This window comes from Schistocerca serialis, chromosome 12 (genome assembly GCF_023864345.2).
Source record: "Schistocerca serialis cubense isolate TAMUIC-IGC-003099 chromosome 12, iqSchSeri2.2, whole genome shotgun sequence".
NCBI lineage: Eukaryota > Metazoa > Arthropoda > Insecta > Orthoptera > Acrididae > Schistocerca > Schistocerca serialis.
In genome coordinates, this window is record NC_064649.1 from 91424128 (window position 1) to 91446835 (window position 22708).

Below are 22708 nucleotides of genomic sequence, written 5' to 3' on the forward strand. Positions count from 1 at the left end.
GCACGGGATAACCACGTGAATGCAGTCATACAAAATAGTACTCCAGACCTTAACTCCAGGTGTACATTCAATGTGTGTATAGTGTGCCTCCTCCTAACCAACACACAGCCTTCACTGCTCACCAAGCAGAACCAGATTACATCAGAAAACATAACAGACATCCACACTGATCTCCAATGGGCTTCGCACCACTGAAGTCACAAATGGCGGTGGTTTGGGGACAGTGGAATTCACGCTACAGGGTGTCTGGCTCAGAGCTGTCCTTCAAGTAACCTATTTGTTGCAGCTCGTTACATCACTGTGGTGCCAACTGCTGCTCAAATTACTGCTGCAGATGCAGTACGATGCGCCAGAGCCATACGCCGATCATGATGGTCTCCACCCTCAGTAGTGTTATGTGGGTGTCCGGAGCTCGGTCTTCTTGCAATTGAACACTCTCATGACCATTGCTGCTGGCAATCACGGACAGCGGCTACGTCCCTGGCAAGTTCTTCTGCAGTATCGCAGAATGAATATACAGTTTCTCGTAGCCCTAGTACCCGACCTCATTCACACTCTGAGGTGTTGATAGTTGTGTCTCTGTTGCATTCGAGGCATTCTTGACTAACGTCAACTCACCACATCCAGTATCAAAGGTAACTAATGAATCATTACAGCATGTACAGGGCTATTACAAATGATTGAAGCGATTTCGTAAATTCACTGTAGCTCCATTTGTTGACATATGGTCACGACACACTACAGATACGTAGAAAACCTCATAAAGTTTTGTTCGGCTGAAGCCGCACTTCAGGTTTCTGCCGTCAGAACGCTCGAGAGCGCAGTGAGACAAAATGGCGACAGGAGCCGAGAAAGCATATGTCGTGCTTGAAATGCACTCACATCAGTCAGTCATAACAGTGCAACGACACTTCAGGACGAAGTTCAACAAAGATCCACCAATTGCTAACTCCATTCGGCGACGGTATGCGCAGTTTAAAGCTTCTGGATGCCTCTGTAAGGGGAAATCAATGGGTCGGCCTGCAGTGAGCGAAGAAACGGTTGAACGTGTGCGGGCAAGTTTCACGCGTAGCCCGCAGAAGTCGACGAATAAAGCAAGCAGGGAGCTAAACGTACCACAGCCGACGGTTTGGAAAATCTTACGGAAAAGGCTAAAGCAGAAGCCTTACCATTTACAATTGCTACAAGCCCTGACACCCGATGACAAAGTCAAACGCTTTGAATTTTCGGCGCGGTTGCAACAGCTCATGGAAGAGGATGTGTTCAGTGCAAAACTTGTTTTCAGTGATGAAGCAATATTTTTTCTTAATGGTGAAGTGAACAGACACAATGTGCGAATCTGGGCGGTAGAGAATCCTCACGCATTCATGCAGCAAATTCGCAATTCACCAAAAGCTAACATGTTTTGTGCAATCTCACGGTTTAAAGTTTACGGCCCCTTTTTCTTCTGTGAAAAAAAAATTACAGGACACGTGTATCTGGACATGCTGGAAAATTGGCTCATGCCACAACTGGAGACTGACAGCACCGACTTCATCTTTCAACAGGACGGTGCTCCACCGCACTTCCATCATGATGTTTGGCATTTCTTAAACAGGAGATTGGAAAACCGATGGATCAGTCGTGGTGGAGATCACGATCAGCAATTCATGTCATAGCCTCCACGCTCTCCCAACTTAACCCCATGCGATTTCTTTCTGTGGGGTTATGTGAAAGATTCAGTGTTTAAACCTCCTCTACCAAGAAATGTGCCAGAACTGTGAGCTCGCATCAACAATGCTTTCGAACTCACTGATGGGGACATGCTGCGCCGAGTGTGGGAGGAACTTGATTATCGGCTTGATGTCTGCCGAATCACTAAAGGGGCACATATTGAACATTTGTGAATGCCTAAGAAAACTTTTTGAGTTTTTGTATGTGTGTGCAAAGCATTGTGAAAATATCTCAAATAATAAAGTTATTGTAGAGCTGTGAAATCGCTTCAATCATTTGTAATAACACTGTATTTAAACAAACCTTATTTGCAGCCTCATAGTGAGGCCACTAGTGCCACACTTATGTGTCTGGTATCAAATTTGAATAGACATGCTTACCAACTTTCCTTTGTGTCGCAAAACTCCTTCTTGGTGTTGCAGTTTTTTTCCCCCCTTCATTGTACATAATTTTGTACAGAACCCTCAGAGCAGAGCACACAACAACATATTGAACCCTGGACAGAGGGGCAAAGTCTACATGAAAGTTATTTTGTGTCTTCTATTGTGACTGCAGATCACAGTTCACTGATTTTTACTGTCAGCAATAAAAACCATTAAGGACTAAATGTATTGGGAAGGGAGTGTAAGAACTCTTAAGTTTCTCGAAAGAGCTTCTGCAAGACGTACGGTTATGTACTTTACACAATATTCTTACAACTCACACGTGCTGAACAAACACTTCATTTACTTTAGGTACGCTGCTTGTGATGAGAGACTGACAAGACTGGAAAAAAACTCGAAAACCTGCAAAAAGTGGCCAAACGGCCAAGGCTGTCAACAGTGAGCTGAGAAAACAACAACAGCAAGACAGAAAACAGAGGCTGCACAGCAGAGTAACAACTCCAACGAGTAACCTGAGAGTGGAAACCTATGGTGTAGCAGAGTCCTGTGACACCTCGGAGTGACAGTGATATAAGAGCACAGCGGGATCACGACTTAAGACTGAGCTGCTAGGTTAAAAGGGTGGCCGCAAATGCTGATAGGTTGGCAGAACAGACGTGGCCCCGTGGCCACTACAGCAGTGGCGCATCCAGTGCTCGTAGATGTATCAATGCTGTCTAGTGGTTGACCTCAGGTTCTGTGCCTTCCACCGGACCCACCGGGCTGGGATATCAGACTGCCTTAGAAGATAATTCCGTATGACAACAGCAGGTGAATATATGCAAAGCAGGCTAACACTTTTTCTCGTATCCCACCTGGAAGGTAGCGTGTGGGTCTGCTCCTGTAAACTGAAGGGCAGGCCGAATGTAGGAAGCGAGTAGGAGCAAGTGAGGTAAAAATCTCTCGGTACAGCTTTTAAGGTAAAGGTGGTATTACTATCTTACAACAATGATAACTTGAATACATAATAATGCGAATACCTAACTTTGCACTGAGGAGCACGTAGGTGCGAAGCCAGATGCATCGAAGCTCACAAAAGTTACACAGGCAAAATCTGTAGTGTCTCACCCACTAGAAAATAGAAACAATGTTGTTTGCTTGGTCATCTACTCAGAATCAAATGGGCTGAATCTGGAGCGGCACTCGTAGAGCTGCACAGCGCCAGCTGTCGTCGGTGTCGGTGTCGGTGTCGTAGTGCCAACCTAAGAACTTGTACCTACGCCATGGCATCGTAGCTATCAATACCACACTTTTGTCTTCAAGTCAACACAATGAGAGACACATCTAAGGACACAATGAGATGAACTGAGCTTCTTTATTAAATTATTGATACAGTGACACAATTTTAACTTGTTATCTATGTGGAAACCAAGGAATTAAGGACTAAATGTATTGGGAACGGCAGTATTCATTCGGGGTATGGCCATCAGTGTCTATTTCTGGTGTCAACAGGTCATTATTGCTGGTTTGAAATGGCAAAATGAAGTCTGTGTACAATTAAGACTTAAATGGTTAGGTGTCAAGCACTTGTAGGTGTGTTCAGCTATCATTTGAGCTGAGTCTGCTAAGTTTAAGGCAATAAAGTCTGTTAGTCATAGATGTACCCAAATAACATGGAGACTTTTGATAAAGTGGCACTGTATATAATTGTAGTTGGTTAACAAATTTATTGATTAATGGAATGACATTTTTCTCAGGTGCAAATATGTAATGCATGGCTTTGCTTCCGTTTCTATGTTTGGGGTAAGTGGTTGTTGAGCACAGATAAGTCCACAATGGCCTTTGCAAAGAGATGGCCAATTATTTCATGCAGAAAGCAAGTACACTTCAAATATGTATCAATGGACTAAGGACAGATGGGGAGCAGAGTCTCACATATTGCACCATATTACAGTAGTGTCAGCACTACATCCGCAGGACATGAAAGCACTGAGGACTTACTGATATAATTTTCATGAATCTACTGCTTTTAACAGTCAAATACACAATAGCAAACACTCAATATCTGACATTGTTTTGACCAAGTGCTCTCTGTTTCTTTAACTTTTTTTTTTTTCTTCCCTATGAAGACCCCTTTCCAATCTGCATGCAGTGAGCTCCTTCGTGTGGCCAGTATTCAGGGCACAGAGCTGAAGCCATGCTCACCGTAACTCTGGTGTCATGTGCTAGCTGAAGTGCCACCTGTCACCATATTTTTGCAAAACTAATCACCCACAAAACATCTGTGACAAGGTTGGTTGGTTGGTTGGTTGATATGGGGGAGGGCACCAAATAGCCAGGTCATCAGATTAGGGAAGTGTGGAGAAGGAAGTCGGTCTTGCCCCTTTAAAAGAACCAACCCAGCATTTGCCCAAAGCGATTCAGAGAAATCGTGGAAAACCTAAATCAGGATGGCCAGATGTGGGTTTGAACCTCTTCCTCCCGAAAGTGAGTCCAGTGTGCTAACCACTGTGCCACCTCGCTAGGTCAGTGACAAGGGAAGTAATGGCTGCTGCAAGTGTTGTCCAGAAAAGAAACAACTGGTGCCTTCCAATAAGTAGTTCTTGATTAAATTTGGAGCTTTCCATTGCTTTCATGAGGCACATCAATCAAATCCTGAGTAATTTTACAAATTTTCTTGTATGTGAATGACACTTTTCTTTCAACTGCTGAACCCCAACGTGAGGGGTTACAAAAACAAAGAAAATTTTATTAGAATTGAAAAAAAAGAACACATTGTTACAAATGTACATAAGTCCAACTAATATCTAGAAAGCTTCTCTGAAATTGACAGATACTAATAGATGTCTTTGTAGGTAAGAGAAATCCTATCAACATCCATAAATCCCGTACACATGCAGGGTGGCGCATGAAATGTGCTACCAATTGTTTCTTTCACAATTTACAACACGCATTAGATATTCCACTGGGATCTCTACAGCAGTACCAGCAGAGCTTGGAAAAACAAATGAGTTACAAAATGACGTGTAATTCACGATACTGCCACTAAGAGACTAGTAAGCAGCAATGGCTGACAATGGAAAACTGATGACACAGCAACGATCGGCAATTGTGTTACTTTTTCAAGAAACAAAAAGCCTTGTTGTGACTCAGAGGCGTTTTCGACAACAGTTTAACACAGGATGGGTCCCTTGCAAGAAGACCATCCACAGGTTGTATGATAAATTTGTACAGGAAGGAACAGTATTGGAAGCGAAGCGACCCCGGCCTAAGCCTTTTTGTTCGCCGAAGAACATTGAAGCGGTACGAGTTGCTGTACAGAGAAGTCCCGTGAAATCGTGTAGAAAGGCAGCAGTGCAACTGTGAATATCCAGACGCTCCGCTCAGCGCATTCTTAAAAGTGACCTCCATCTGTGCCCATAGAAGATGACTTGTGCACAGAAGCTCACTAAGAATACAAGCAGCAGAGACTAGTGTTTGCTCAGTGGGTGGAGGATAGGGAAGAAACTCTCAACAACATTCAGTTTTCATACGAGGCGCATTTTCACTTAGACGGTGTGGTTAACAAACAAAATGTACACTTTTGGGCCACTGAAAACCCACAAGTGCTTGATGAACAACAACATTATGCTCCAAGGATTACAGCATGGGCAGCAATTTCCAGTCACGGACTTATTGGACCCTTTTTTTTGAAGAAGCTGTGAACAGCGAGCGTTATTTGAGCATGCTTCGCAATAGCTTCATTCCACAGCTTTTTGCTACTGCCTTGCCCTTCAACATGCAGTGGTTCATGCAAGATGGAGCAAGGCCACATACTGCAAACACTGTGTAGGGGTTTTTACATGAGCATTTCGACATGCAGATCATTTCACTCAGGTTTCCAGGTCGCTTCAATGACAGACAAAGTTGGCCCCGCAATAGTCAAGACCTCAATACATGTAACTTTTTTTCTTTGGGGGTACCTAAAGGAAAAAATTTTCCCAAAACGTACACATGATTTAGTGGAGTTCAGAAGACTTATTTTTCAAGCTTGCAGTGAAATTACAGAAGACATGTGCTTTAGAATAATCACTAACTTCAGTGTTCATTTGAAGGAAGTTAGGAAATCGAATGGTGGACATATTGAGCATGTGCTGAGTTAGAACAAATCTCCATTAACAGCTCTTCATTGTAGTATATGTTCCTTTCAGGTTGTATTGACAATAAAGTTTATATTCAAAAACAAAATGGTAACACATCTCATGCGCCAACCTGTATTTGCAAACACATTTTCAACTTTTTTATCTGCAGATGACTAAATTTTGCAAACTACTTTAACAGTTAGGTGCACCGGAGCTCTGACAGTAGGCTTGTGCATGGTCTATTTTTCATCAGCTGATGTCGCAACTTGTAATTCATATTTCCTATGCTACAACAGTAGAGATGGATAATAACCTCATTTCAATACAACATAGTCTACCATATTCTTAACACATGCCAAAGTTACTACTTTCTGTCATAATTACTGAAGAGAATTTTGTGAAATTTTATTGGAACATTACTGTAAGACTGGAAAGTAAAATGAAATCATGTTACAAAATGAAACCACATACATTATACCACTAAACATTAGTCATATAGTTATTTATGAAATGTTCATTAATTCATCATAATGCTGAAAACCATTTTAAGGTACTACTCTTCTCAATGTAATGATCACTGCATCTTGTACTCGTAAAGATGTTTAACAGAAATGTTAACAGTACCACAGACCACTGTAGTTATTGCTGGTGCAGTTGACTTCAGTCCAAAGCTCTCCATTGTAATTATTATGTGCAAGCATTTTTTACCCCTGCCCAACCTCCCTTCAATTACCAAACTGACAGTTCTCTGATACCTCAGAATGTGTCCTACCAATCTAGCCATTCTTTAAGTCAAGTTGTGCCACAAATTTCCTGAATTCGATTCACTACCTCCTCATTAGTTATCTCATCTAGACATCTAATTTTTAAGATTCTTCTGTAGCACAACAATCCTGAAGCTTATATTTTCTTCTTGTCTGAAATCCTTACTGTCTACACTTCACCTCTGTACAAGGATAAGCGCCAGACAAATACCATTAGATAAACTTAAATTTACAATTGATGTAACCAAATTTCTCTTTATCTGAAACATGATCACGCCATTGCCAGGCTGCACTTATATCCTCTCAACTTCAGCCAATGTCAGTTACTCAGCTGCCCAAATAATAAATCTCTACTTTTAGTGTCTCGTTTCCTAATCTAATTGTATGGGTATCATCTGATTTAATCTGACTACATTCTATCACCTTTGTTTTACTTTTGTTGACATCTTATAACATGTTTTCAAGCCATCATCCATTCCGTTCAAATATTATTGGAGTTCCTTTGCTACTTCACTAATTTGTAAATGAATTTTGGTCACTGAGTATATTTCACACAACAGATTTTCAGATATCTGACACATGTTAAATATGCACAAACAAATGTAAAAATGGATGAATGTTTCTGTTATGGTATCTCTACGTAACTGACAGGTGAAGGTACTCTGTGCATGTAAGCATGCCACTGACTGAAGCATTCAAATTTAAAAATGGTTCTTATATTAAAAAAATGCAACTCATAGGTAAGCTATTGAAATCCTATAACATTTACTTGAACTGGAAATTTTTTTTTATTACTCTTTTTTGAATAACTAGTCTCTACAGCATGAAGATGCAGAAGGCAATGGACCCCACTACATTAAACAACATGTGGCCTGTAATTGAAAAACTGTCATGATGATTTCTCCATTAGCAAAAGATTACAGAATACTCCCCCATTCGGGTCTCCGGAGGAAGACTGACAAGGAGGTGACTATGAGAAAAAGTGAGAAACAGATTGAAGAACCAATGAAAGGATAATATCCTATGAATCAGACCATGGAATGTCAGAAGCTTGAATGTGGTAGTGATGCCACAAAATCTGAAACGGGAAATGCAGAGGCTCACTTTAGGTTTACTAGGGGTCAGTGAAGTGAAATGACAAGAAGGATGAGGATTTCTGGTCAGATGAGTATAGGGTAATATCAACAGCAGCAGAAAATGGTATAACGGGGTTAGGATTTGTTATGAATGGGAAAGTATGGCAGAGAGTGTGTTACTGTGAACAGTTAAGTGATAGGGTTGTTCTTATCAGAATCAACAGCAAACCAACACAGACAAAAACAGTTCAGGTGTACATGCTGACGTCGCAGGCTGAAGAAGAAGAGGCAGAGAAAGTATATGAGGATATTGAGAGGGTAATAGAGTACATAAATGGAGATGAAAATCAAATAGTCGTGGGGTACTGGACTGCAGTTGTAGGGGAAGGAGTAGAAGATAAGGTTACAGGAAAATATGGACTTGGGGCAAAGAATCGGAGAGGAGAAAGACTAACTGGATTCTGTAATGAATTTCAGCTGGTAATACCAAATACCCTGTTCAAGAATCACAAGAGGAAGAGGTATGCTTGGAAAAGGGTGGGCGATCCCTGAAATCGAATACTGGATTGTAAGGCATACCCAGGAGCAGATATAAACTCAGATGGCAATGTAGTTGTGATGAAGAATACGCTGAAGTTTACGAGATTAATCAGGAAGAATCAATATGCAAAGAAGTGGGATATAGAAGCACTAAGGAATGACGAGATACACTTGAAGTTCTCTAAGGCTATACATACAGTAAAAAGGAATAGCTCAGTAGGCAGTACAGTTGAAGAGGACTGGACCTCTCTAAAAAGGGCAATTACAGAAGTTGGAAAGAAAAACGTAAGTACAAAGAAGTTAACTCCAAAGAAACCATGGGTAACAGAAGAAATACTTCAGTTTATCGATGAAAGAAGGAAGTACAAAAATGTTCAGGGAAATTCAGGAATACAGAAATATAAGTCACTGAGGAACAAAACAAATAGGAAGAGCAAGGAAGCTAAGATGAAATGGCTGCAAGAAAAATGTGAAGAAATCGATTGTCAGAACGAATGTCTCAGCATACAGGAAAGTCAATGTAACTTCAGTGAAATTAAAAGCAAGGGTGGTAACATTAGGAGCACAATGGCAATTCCACGGTTAAATGCAGAGGAGAGAGCAGATAGGGAGATAGAGTACATTTAAGACTTCTATGATGGGGAAGGATTGTCTGATGTGATACAAGAAGAGAAAGGGGATCCAGTATCAGAATCAGAATTTAAGAGTGCTTTGGGAGACTTAAGATCAAATAAGGCAGATCGTATAGATCACGTTCCATTAGAATTTCTAAAATCATTGGGGGATGTGGCAACAAAATGACTATTAATACTGATGTAGTAACACTGTTCACGTTTACATAGCACTTCACTTAGCATAGACAGGGACCGTGTCCTAGGCAGGCCGGATGTTAACTGACTGGGCACGGCCCGTGCTGCCTGAGTTGCTGTTGTTGTTGTTACGCCGGCAGAGGTCGCATCCGAATTCTCGCGTGCCCTCTGGTGGGCGGGACTCTACTTGCGGCAACTACCGTCCGTGACGCGCCGTGCCAATGTGCGCCTCCCGCGATCTGTCTGGTGGCTACTGCAACTGATGTGACATATCACCTGTCTTTCGGAAAAGTATCATCTGTACTAATCTGAATGCTGCAAGAGCTGACAAGTGCAAGAATTATCACACAATCAGCTTAACAACTCATGCATCCAAGTTGCTTACAAAAAATAATATACAGAAGAATGTAAAAGAAATTTGAAGATGTGTTAGATGATGATCAGTTTAGCTTTAGGGAAAGGTAAGGCACCAGAGAGGCAATTCTGACATTGCTGTTGATAATGGAAGCAAAACTAAAGAAAAATCAGGACACGTTCATAGAACCTGTTGACCTGGAACCTTATAAATGTTCAATGTGAGCAACATCTGTCACACAACACACATCCAAGTCTGTAGCAGAGTTCTTCCCAAACGTTGATAAGTGTGTCTTCAGTGATTGTAGCAACAGCTGCTTCAATAGAGTTTCTTAATTCAGGAAGGTCTGCTGGTAGTGGAGGCACATACACACAATCCATGATGGAGCCCCAAAGGAAAAAATCACATGGTGTTAAGTCAGGTGAATGAGGAGGCCATGCAAAGCAAGCCCTGTCACTGGGCCCCTTGCGGCCTATTGAGCACTTCAACCAATTCAGCAGACTGTGGTGGAAACATTGAATGCTGTGCATGCACACTGGTGCCAAACACAACTGTTTAAGTTGCTCTTTCATTTGACATATCATTTATGACTGTAAGTTTAATGTAATAAATTTTATAAAGCGTTAAAACTGTGATATGAATTTATAAACACCGTGTACAATACGTACAGGAGCCAAAAGGGAATAATAAGAATGAAGTGCTTGGATTAAAAAGGGTGTAAGACAGGGACATAGTCTTTCGCTCCCACTGTTCAATCTGTACATTGATGAAGCAATGATGGAAATAAAAGAAAGGTTCAAGAGCAGAATTAAAATTCAAGCTGAAAGAATATCAATAATATGATTCACTGATGACATTGCCATCCTGAGCGAAAGGGAAAAATTACATAATCTGCTGAATGGAATGAACAGTCTGATGAGTACAGAATATGGATTGAGAGTAAATTGAAGAAATGCGAAAGTAATGAGAAGTAGCAGAAATGAGAACAGCGATAAGGATTAATAGTCACAAAGTAGATCACGTTAAGGAATTCTACTACCTAGACAGCAAAATACCCATGACAGATGGAGCAAGGAGGACATCAAATGCAGACTAGCACTGGAAAAAAGGGCATTCCTGGCCAACACAAATCTACTAGTGTCAAACATAGGCCATAATTTGAGGAAGAAATTTCTGAGAATATACATTTGGAGCATAGAATTGCATGGTAGTGAAACATGGACTGTGGGTAAACTGGAACAGAAGAGAATTGAAGCATTTAAGATGTGGTGCTACAGACAAAGGTTGAAAAAATTGGAATACATCCAGCAAATAATTGAGGATATAGATTGCAAGTGCTATTCTGAGATGAAGAGGCTGACAGGAGAGGAATTCATGGCAGGCCGCATCAAACCAGTCAGAAAACTGATGAGTCAAAAAAACCTCAAGTTGTCCACTTCCACAAAATTAACAATACATATGTAAAGATTTTGCATGGACAGCTATATTCACACCTTCTTGTAAAAAGCATGGTGGTGGTGGTGGTGGTGGTGGTAGTGGGGGGGGGGGGGGGGTGACTAAAACCCCCAACAGAGTGGTAAAAGTAAGACTTTTAATTTTTTATGTCAGCTGAGTTTAAAATATCTTATACCTAGGTTTCCAGTTTGTCTCAATTTTAATTAAAGTGGACAGTTTTGAAGTGGCTTGTGACAGAAAGTATGCCAGTTGTGTTCAGCGAGAGTTCTAGATGCACTTTAACAGTGCCTCAGAGTCTGTCCAATCAGGAGCAGAGAGGAGACTAACTGACTCGATGTTTTTAATCAAGTTAGGAATAGGAACTTAAACAGGAGAATGGTCAACAATGAGGTTTGATAGCATACAGAGACATGCGCTACAGCATAACCTCGAGAGTGTCCATAGACTTTTCCAGTGGTCAGGAAGTAGCACATGGAATAAGGGTGCATTTAAAATCTGTGCATCTTGCACCTAGTTCCCTTGTGCCTGTGTTTTCCTTCACATGAAATGCAGGCACACACATGTCTCTCTACATGTACACATGTGTGATTCCGTTCACACCTGGACAGAACGATGCATGACATTCCACTGACAGAGATGTCTGTGCAACTGTTGCTGCAACCAGTATATTTTGACAAAAAGACAAAATTGAAGAGCGAAGTGTAAGTACTGGGATGATTAATAACTTTTGTGTAAAGCATGCGTGAGTGTCATAGAATGAATAAAGATGTCATCGAGTATTGTGTCTAATAACTGTATTCTAAGCTATACTTGATCCTGTTGGGATACTGATAATGATGGGAAACGTAAAATACAATGACGCTATACCAGTGGCGACAAGGTCAGATCTGACACTTTTAATTCTCACCACTGGGGATAATTACCCGAGTTTGAAGCTCCAATTCCAAGTATCTACTGCACTGGAAGCTAACATTATAACAAAATTTTTCCAGAATCTGGTGAAATCCCTGGATAACCATATTTCACTAAGTTAATGACCATTTAATGTTTTTTTCTCAGGAAAAAAACACTTATTTGATACGTAGTCCAACGCTATGTGAATGTCTGTTTCTGTGCCTGCAACACTGGAGACGTAAGACAGTGCTAAAGGATAACATATTTCCATTCACATGCCAATCAATTGGATGCCACTTCAGTAATGGGGCTGAAGTTTAAAGAGGTGAAGGCAGACTGAAAAAAAAACTGTAGTCTGATCAGGATCCGATTCTCAAGAACTTTTGGTTTCCATGCACATGCATTACTGCTAGATCACTGGCCATGACTTTGTTTCAGAATTTTATTAAACCAAATTAGTTTCTTACCCAAAACCTGTTACTAGCTCACACTGTATGCTGAGTATTTTTTGTTTGTACATACTATGAATAGCTAATTTATGAGACAAACAATTTTATTTCATCACCTTGACACGCGGGGTAGCCGCGCGGTCTGAGGCGTCTCATTGCGGTTCGTGCAGCTTACCCCATCAGAGGTTCGAGTTCTCTCTAGGGCTTGGGTGTGTGTGTGTTGTCCTCAGCGTAAGTTAGTTTAAGTTAGATTAAGTAGTGTGTAAGCTTAGGGACTGATGACCTCAGCAGTTTGGTCCCATAAGGTCTTACCACAAATTCCCAAATTACATTACCAATGTGGAGGAGCTAACATAAATCAATAATAAATATAATTGTTTTTGGTGTCTACCTTCCAGTGTCTGCCAACTGGTTTTCATCAATGTTTTTGAGATGCTGTCCTGTGGGTCACATGTACCTGTGACCATTCTCATGGCTCCTTCTTGTATCCATTGAGTCTCTCCTGTTAGCCGTACAAGCTCGAGCAATATCCTACGACGGATCACATGAGTGTTTTGTAAGCCTTCTCCTTTAAAAGCAATGTATTTTCTCAGTATGCCACTGATGAGCCAAAGTCTGACACCTGCTTTACCTATGACTCAGTCTATGTGACTATTCCATTTCATATCTGAAAAAAGTGTTACATACAGATGCAAAAAAGTGTTACATATAGATGCATGCCTCTCATCCTGAGATGTAAGTGCCCTGTCCTTTTCAACCTCTCCCAAAGTATCCCCCTTTCCTCCACAACGGAGCAACTAATAGTTTTGAATGCTAGGATAGTGTTGCCACTTTTACATTTGACTAGCAGCAGTAGACTACATATTTCATCCTGTGAAGGTAAGTACTGCCAGTAGTTCTGTCTCATAGCTAATTAAACCCAAATGGTGGTACTTAGACCACGGGGGTCTAGTGGTTGCAACAAAATGGTTAAAAGATATAGTGTTTAAACTTTATTAACTGAAACACCATCATATTTTCCTACCTGCTTTTAAGTACTGTATTTGTTTATCGAAAATTGTTGCATTTAAGCATTGTGTCTCTTTTCTGCCTATTGCATGTCATGTCTCAGAATACTGCTCAAGTGTATGGGACCCGTACAAAGAGAATATTGTTGCCACTTTTACATTTGACGAGCAGCAGTAGACTACATATTTTATCCTGTGAGGGTAAGTACTGCCAGTAGTTCTGTCTCATAGCTAATTAAACCAAAATGGTGGTACACAGACCACGGGGGTCAAGTGGTTGCAACAAAATGGTTAAAAGATGTAGTGTTTGAACTTTATTAACTGAAACACCATCATATTTTCCTACCTGCTTTTAAGTACTGTATTTGTTTATCGAAAATTGTTGCATTTAAGCATTGTGTCTCTTTTCTGCTTATTGCATGTCATGTTGCAGAATACTGCTCAAGTGTATGGGACCCGTACAAAGAGAGACTTCACGAGATATCAAATGTATACACAAAAACACGAAACAGCACAACAATTGGTCACAGATTTGTTTGACCCACAGAAATAAGTTACTGAAATTCTGAAATGCTAAACTGCCTGAAAACTGACAACAGCTGCCATCTATTCCACAAAAGCATTCTTGCAAAGTTTGAAGAATCTGTATTAAGCGAAGAATCTATGGATATGCAACAGCCTCCTACTTATCAGTGCCGTAACTGTAGATTTATTAATGCTCACACAGAGGCATTAAAGCAGTCATTGTTCCAACATTCCATATATGAATAGAATCATTAATAAATGGTAATAGAAAGTACCCTTTTGCATGCACACCACAGTGGTTTTCAGAGAACAAATGTAGATGAGAATGTAGATCTCTTGGATACTGCAACTGCCACATTCAACTGAGCCATAATTTTTCTTGCCCTCACAGTCATCCAATGAGTATTATCCTCCAGACCTACAGGCAAAACAAGCTGGATATGGCTCCTCTCACCACTACAATAGCACTCCTGGAGACTCACCTGGAACAAACCGTCTGGAAACACAATTTCTTTCTCATCTCTAGGGAAGGCATTATGGCAGAACACTTGAAATGTTTTATTTCCATTTATCAAAATTTTAGGAAATCAGATATATAAGCACTAAAACATAATGTAACAGTATAGATAAAAAATCTACTCACCAAGCTGTGGCACAAGAATACACATGTAAAGGCATTCAATGCATGTTCTCTTGCTGTTCCAAAAATTAATTATTTTTGTCGAAATGCAAGTGTGCTGTACTAAATTTTGTAAACAATACACTTACAATTACTTTGCTCCTTAAGTAAGCATATTGTACACAATATGTGATGAAATAAATAAGACAGCATTTATTTAAAATAATTAAAATCAAAGACTAGCTTCAAGCACTGTTCGACATTATATGGGACACCATGCGAGGATGCCACCACTGACTGGTGTTTGAACTTTCAACAGTTCTAAAACTAGTAAAGTGAGCATTGTGCCCCAAACTAGTTTACCAGAATAAAGTCATAAACAACTAGCAACTGGCAACTTTCCCACTTTTCTCAATATTGAAAACATTTCACTTACATTTAAAATCTCGGGCCCTGCTGCCCGGCTGCACGAGGGATGAAGCTGCGAACATTTGCGGGACCTGCGAGACAGAAAACAAACTTTGAACACCCCATTCACTGGAGTCGAAGAGAGAACATGAGTAGGACAAGTCAGAGCTTACTTGGTGGCGGGCGCCACGGACGGGAGCGTGTCACGTGGCTGGGTCCGGCAAGACCTGCAGATGGGCACAAACACTTACAGTCTAGTCTGACAACAATATAGGCTGAGCACAGTGATATACATGCTATGTACATTGCCTGAGAAAAAAATGTGAAGCACCCAGAAGTCACAGTTCTATGTTAATGTAACTTCATACATACCGTCCTTATGTACACAGTTAAAATTGCAATTCTCTGCAGCTGCTAGACTGGCCAATGAAATATACCAATGTTGTTGACAGTTAGTGTTGTTACCAGGCCTGGTATGTAAGGGGCATGAAGTGTCAGACATTGAGTGATCACTGAGAAAGAAACAGAGATGCCATGTAGTTGTCTGTGACAGACATATCGGCACCTGACAGAGCTCGAAAGGGGCTTCATCGGGGGTCTCCGTTTGGCTGGTCAGTCGGATCACAGATTGTGGGGCATTCAGATGTGACAGACGATGATGAACTGTATGGGAATGTGAGGGCAGGCACAATCGAGGTCCGTTCCGATCAACAATGTCTGACCACCACGAGGTAGGATCATCGTGCTGTGTACAGAGCACTTTGTAATTCCTCCACATCTGTGCTACCATCTCAAAACGAATAATGGACTCCCTGCAACAATCGGTGTCATCCTGCACCATCGGTCAGAGATTAGCTCAGTCTGAACTAGGGAATTACCATCCCACGTGTAGGCTTCTTTTAACACCCAACATACACTGCTGCATTTGAGGTGCTGTGACTGAGAAGCACTGACAGGTGATGAATGGCCCTGCATGGTGTTCAGTGACAAATCTCAGTTGTGCACCATCATAAATGACTAGTGTTGGTGAGTGTGGTAGTTGCCTGGGGAAATGTCTCTCTCTTCCAATATTTTGGATATGCACAGCACTGTTTTTCCTGGTGTGGGAAACCGTGGGGTATGACCAGTTCACAGCTGATAGTGACTGAGGGAACTCTGGTGGCACAATAGTATGTCCTGTACATCCCACATCATCACGTGTTACCTCTCATGCTAAAGTATCGTGGTGCCATTTTTTAACAGGATAATGCTTGTCTACACACAGCATATGTCCCCACAAACTATCTGTGTGTCAGTAAGGTACTCCTGTTGCCAGGAAGAACCGAACACCTGTCTCCGATAGAACACGTGTGGACCCAGCTCGGGCATCAACGCCTTCCCAGAGGCAGTGCCCAGGACATCAAGGACTAGTTACAACAGTTGACTCAGGAGAGGATGCAATGGATTTACAACACACTTTCTAAGTGAATCAGTGCCAGGCCAGAGAAGCACATCATACGGATAAGTGGGTTCACACTGCAAAGTTCTTTATAAATCTGACTCAATTTTGTAATCACTGAAACAACACAACACACCTTCTAAGCTCATGAAGTTTCTTTTCTTTTCCTCTTCCCCTTCTGGGTGTTTCCCTTTTTTGTTAGGCAATATATCTCAGATTATGAGTTAGTATGTAACAAGGATGTATGAATGTGAGGCCAAAAATAAACTGCAAGAGTTACTATACCAACATTAATCTACTGAGATATACTTTCAGTTTATTACTACACACAAAAGATTTCATTACCTCAATTTCAAATACACTACTATGCCAAAAACCTGTGGTAACCCATTGCTGTTCATTCAAAACTATATAAAGAAAAGTAGATTAGTGACAATGAGGTCACTAGAGACAGAGCACAATCGTTGGATTGAGAAAGAGAATCAGTCATCATCTTCAGAAAGGATTATCCTGGCATTCACTTTACACCTTAACCTTCAACCCAGGAAAATAATGGAAGACCTAAATCTAGATAGCCAGATGGGGATAAGAACCATTATCTTATTGAATAGTACCCTTTTCCCTGTGGCTTCGCCCATGTATGTGTTCGACAAACATGCTGACAACCCCTTCTCCTCTGCACTCTCTCTGTCTCTTCATCTTCTCCTCCCCCACTCTTTGCCCATTTCCTCTTCCCCCCTCCCCCCTCTCTGACAATATCTTCCTCCCCCCACTCTGACCATGTCCTCCTCTTTTCACCTCAACCTGTCCCCAGCCATGCTCATCGGCACGTGTGTCACTGATACACCATTCAATAAATCAGGCTGCAGGGCAGGCTACATGACAGAGTGTGGGGGCGGGGGCGGGGAGGGGGGGGGGGATCTTATCTATAATATATGGGCTGCCCTGCAGAGCAGGTTGTTTTGGCACACTGACACGGCTACGTGCCTGTTGTGCAAGGCAACCCATTTGCCACAGACTACGAAAAACACGTTTTTGCCCATATCCCCTCTGATTGGAGGTAGGAGGTTATAAACCCCACAGTGCCAAATATGGTTGAAATCAATCCAGGGGTTTTGGAGGAGATATACACACATATTCTGATATATACAATGCTTCTGATCTTCGCAGCACCCACTATTGTGATACCAGAGTGTTGTTCCCTTTATCACTGACATCTTGAGTATTGCCCCCAGATTACATTTTTATTTACCTATGAATCATCCTCCAATTAGTAGATTTTTCAGTTTGCAAATTTGTCAGTTATTAACAAAATTGGGTTCTCAGCTGAAGCACAGAAAGCTAAGCTAAAAGACCTGGCTGCATTTAGCACATTTTCAGCTATAGTAACTGTTTAGAATGTTCATAATGTATTAATGAAAATTAACATTCAGAACTGTCTCATCTGTTTACACTCACTCACTCACTCTCTCTCTCTCTCTCTCTCTCTCTCTCTCTCTCTCTCTCTCTAGATGGAAATGTGCTAAATATGTGGTTGTTTAACATAGATTTCTGTGTTTCAGCTGAGAACCCAGGTGTTAAATTTTGTTAATAATTAATGAATTTAAAAAATTGAAAAATCTTCTAATTGGAGGACATTTCATAGAGTAAATATAGATGTAATCTAGGGCAAACAGTCAAGGTGCCAGAGATAAAGGATAAAACACTATGGTACTACAATAGTGGGTGCTGCAAAGAGCAGAAGCATCAGAGAAAACACGATGGGGAACCAGAAAACTGGTCAAAAGAAAAACAAACAACACAAGATGATGTGAAACATACAAAATGCATAAATAAATGTGGAGGAACATGACAATTATTGTGGGAATCAAGAAGTTGGAACAGGGATGAAAGAGTTTAAACCTGTTGGACATTTATCTCTACATATGTATCTGCACTCCAGAAGGTACATTTGTCCTGTAGCTTAACTTCGTTGAATATTTTGTGAAACTCTTGAGCTAAGATATCCTTAAATTTTTTTCATATCCACATGTACTATCATCTGCCTTCCCAAGAAGAAAAGCATAATATAAGATAGAAAAGGCAGTTTGAATATAACACAAACTCTAGGGTGTATCACCATGCGCAAAGTGTGAATCCAGGGAAATTTCATGATTGCATTTATTTTTTGCAGTTAGTCCAAAAACGTGATTCACAAGCAGATTCCCGATATTATCTCAGTCATCTCCATTTTATTGACCCTCACCAAACATATAAACTAGGGTATTTTTTGGAAAACAATACCATTATTGTTTGGAACCTGCAGCCAGTGTGGCATCTTGAGCTATTTCTTTCCATACAAGTCATTGATATATATCACATTTCACGGATTCTAAATTGACACTGAGCTATCTTTTAGCAAGCTTTCATGGTCAAACACATCGTACAGCAAGAGGCTCCACAAACACTGGAACAAATGATCTTCTCCAGTAATTCAGGATACAATGTCTACAAGTGAGCTGTTTTCAAAAAATTAATATATACAGCTACAACCATCTGTGATGAAGGCCACCTGGATTCCAAGGTCATCATCTGAAATAATGGCTACGGGGTTCAAGATATAGAGTCAATGTTCTCCATGAAATGAAGATACGAAAATTTGAAGTATCACATGACAATCTACTTAATGTGTTTCTTCCTTTCTGCAGTGCTTCATCCTGCAAAATATGCAGGGTCTGTAAAGAGGAGACGTTAGACCTGTTTTCCAACTACCAAACAAGATAGAACTACTATTATTTTCTTTACACATAAATGATCTGGTGGAAAGAATGGGCAGCAATGTGCTGACAATGCTCTGGTGCATGGGTGGATATCGATGAATGGCAGCTATCTCTAAATCTAGAAACACGTAAGTGAATGCAGTTGAGTAAGAAAAACAAACCAGTAATCTTCAGGTACAGCATTAGTAGTGTCCTGCTCGACAGTCATATCGATTAAATATCTGGGCGTAAAGTTGCAATATTTAGGCGTAATGTTGCAAAGTGATATGAAATGGAGCAAGCATGTGAACATTGTGGCAGGGAAGGCGAATGGTTGACTTTGATTTATCGGGAGAATTTTATGATAGTGTGGTTCACCTGTAAAGGAGATCACATATAGAACACTAGTGTGACCTATTCTTGAGTAATGAAATAAATCTCGGGTGAACAGCCTGGTATGAGTGTGCATAGGACATAATATTTCGGCCATCGACCACACTGTCATCATCAGGTGCGTTGATGTACTGACCGGCGGTGGGCCGGCGCCATGTATATATAGGGCAATCCACCTCCCACTCCTCCCTCAGGCGCTTCCTATGAGTCAGTGAGGTCCACGCCCAACACGCTGTCCAGGTACAGCATCCATTCTCCCGCCCTCTGGGCGCTGCGTCCTAGGTCTTCTCGTTCAGGAGGGTCTGCCGGCACTGCTCTTGTTATTCTTCCCTCCTCCCCCGAAGTCGGTACACTCTGGGAAATATCCATTTTCTTCTTAATCCGGGTTCCCACGCCTTGCTAAGGATGTCACGATTTAGTTGTGGCTCCCTTACTCTGATCTCTATGACTTCTTTGATGACACAGTCCCAGTACTTGGAAGTCTTTGTCAGGACTTTTGTTTGGTGATAATCCATGCTGTGGAGTTCCGACAGGCAATGCTCAGCACTTGCCGACTTACTGGGCTGTTGCAGTCTAGTGTGCCGTCGATGTTCTCAGCATCGGTCCTCAATCGTACGAATGATTTGACCTACGTATACACTTCCGCTTTGGCAAGGTATCCGGCGGGAGAACGGATGCTGTACCTGGACCATGCACGGAGCGCGGACCGCACCGACTCATAGGAAGTGCCTGAGGGAGGAGCAGGAGGGGGATTGTCCTATATATACCGGCGCCGGCCCACCGCCGGCCAGTAAATCAGCACACTTGATGATGGCAACGTGGTCGATTGCCGAAATATTGTGTCCTATGCAAACTCGTACCAGGCTGTTCACCCGAGATTTATTTCGTCATAAAATACGCCTATAGAAATTGAAGAATCATATTCTTGAGTACTGTTTAAGTGTTTGGGATTTGTACGAAGTCAGGTTGTGGGAGGACATCAAAGCAATTTAGAGGTCGGCTGCTAGATTGCTAGATTTGTTACTGGTAGGTTCGAGCAACATGCAAGTGTTACAGAGATGCTTCAGGAACTCAAATGAGAATCCCTGGAGGATAGCTGACATTCTTTTTGAGGAACATTATTGAGAAAATTTGAAGAACTGGCATTTGAAACTGACTGCAGAACAATTCTACTGCCACCAACATACAATACATAAGATACGAGAAATTAGGGGTCATACAGAGGCAAAAGATAGGCAGTTTTTTAAACTCTATTTGCAAGTGGAAGAGGAAAGGAAATGGCTTATAGTGGTACACGATACATCATGCAACACGGCAAAAAATAGCTTGCAGAGTATGTATGTTGATGCAGATGAAGATGAAGGTAAAGGAGCTGAGTCCAGTTAAAGACAACCTTGGTCTCAGGGTCTCTGCAATGTATAAGATTCCTTATGAGTGAGGAAGCAACTACATCAGTTGGTCTATCCATACCATTACTGACTGCTATGCAGAATAATAAAGGTTACTTAAATAAAAACTTGAGAACTTGAAAAATCAGGGGCAGTTGCTGAACTCAGTCTCACAAACCAAAACATGCTTCTACACACTGATTGTTACTGATTAAGGCAATGGAGGATTTCATCAAAACATATGGTTTTACCTAGATTAGATGTGACAACGAATGTTTCATAAAAATTATATCATATAAAATGCAGACTTTAACAGCCAGTATTGCATTATTGCTGATATTTATTTTATGGGCATTAGGTGATGGTCCAAAACATATTTATCTGCCTAATGTTTTGTCTTAGAATGCTGAAATTGTCATCAGAGGCTATGATGACTTAGGAAGCAACTGCAATCTCAAATGAGCTCAACAAGCCAACTGCTGAACATTACGGAGTCATGCTGATGTGTGTTATGGAGCTATTAATGGGGAAGAATCGGTGTGTTTTGCCTTATTTAACACCAAAGCCCACAACTTACCTAATTTCAATCATTGTACTTTTAAATTTATATGGTGTTTCTGTACATCCTAGCATAGTAAAGTCATTATATCATCTTTTCTGAAGACAGCTTTGGCTGAAAGTTTCTACGAAAGTCTTTTTGTCGTGCCTGTCTGCAGTTCACGATCCCTTCTTTACATTGAGTACAATTTGTCTTTTTTTTTTTAATACTGTCAGTCTTTTCTACATCACTGTCGAAAAGCACCCACATGTAGGGCATGCTGATACAACATGAGCAACTGTCTTGTCATTTCACACCACAGTCACAAGGTGGCAATGAAGATTTGCTTCACCTGTGGAGAGTGACTGCACATCTTCCATGGCCCCATTCAGATGCAGTTCAGAGTTGTCCAAAATTTCGTGATGCTGGCCAAATCCAGAGGGTTTCTCCTGAATGTGGTGGAGTCCAGGTAATGTAGAGGATGGAAATGTTGCCAACAGCATTTTCATTCATAGAGGGCTTTGAATTCATTTTCAGTAAGAATCCTGTCTGTGATAAAGAGTGGGTAGTCCTGATCTTAACTTTTTCACTCCACAGAGAATACATCATTCAATACTAAGAGGTTGGAATTATCAATACTCTTCTGGTATTTGTGTAGAGCTTCTGTCTGATATTAGGATGTGGAATGCAACTAATAATAGGTAACTTGTACATGGGACTAGATGTACCAATCCACTAACAATGTGCGTAGGTCTACACATTTATCTCTTTCACATAAGAACTATTAAGCCAGAGAGATGCACAGTACTGTGCTGTTGAGTGCACCAATCTGAGCGCTGGTATTTGAAGTGTGTCTACTGAGGATTCCCCACTAGTGCCACAGACCTTATGAAGAATTTATTTCTGCTTTTGAGCTTAGCAAATGTTCATGTTTAAAGAAGGAGTCAAGTCTAATGTGATCCCAAGGTATTTTGGATGTGTGTTACGATGACGTTTCCTCAAAAAAGGCATCAAGGGCTCTGTTTGCAAATCTATTGGACAGAAGAAAACAGACAACTTCCATTTTATTTGAGTTAGGCTGTAATCTCAGTTTATGGAAGAGTACCGGCTTAAGAT

The 22708-nt window shown here is 41.1% G+C and overlaps 1 long non-coding RNA gene across 1 annotated transcript in view; it reads right to left on the reverse strand.

The window, feature by feature from the left end:
- The window catches only part of LOC126428325 (uncharacterized), a 41589-nt gene that overhangs the window by 9636 nt on the left and 9245 nt on the right, over window positions 1–22708 (reverse strand). The window contains exon 2 of the long non-coding RNA XR_007576816.1: window positions 15126–15189. This is a non-coding gene — a long non-coding RNA (uncharacterized LOC126428325). The remainder of the gene's footprint in view (window positions 1–15125; window positions 15190–22708) is intronic.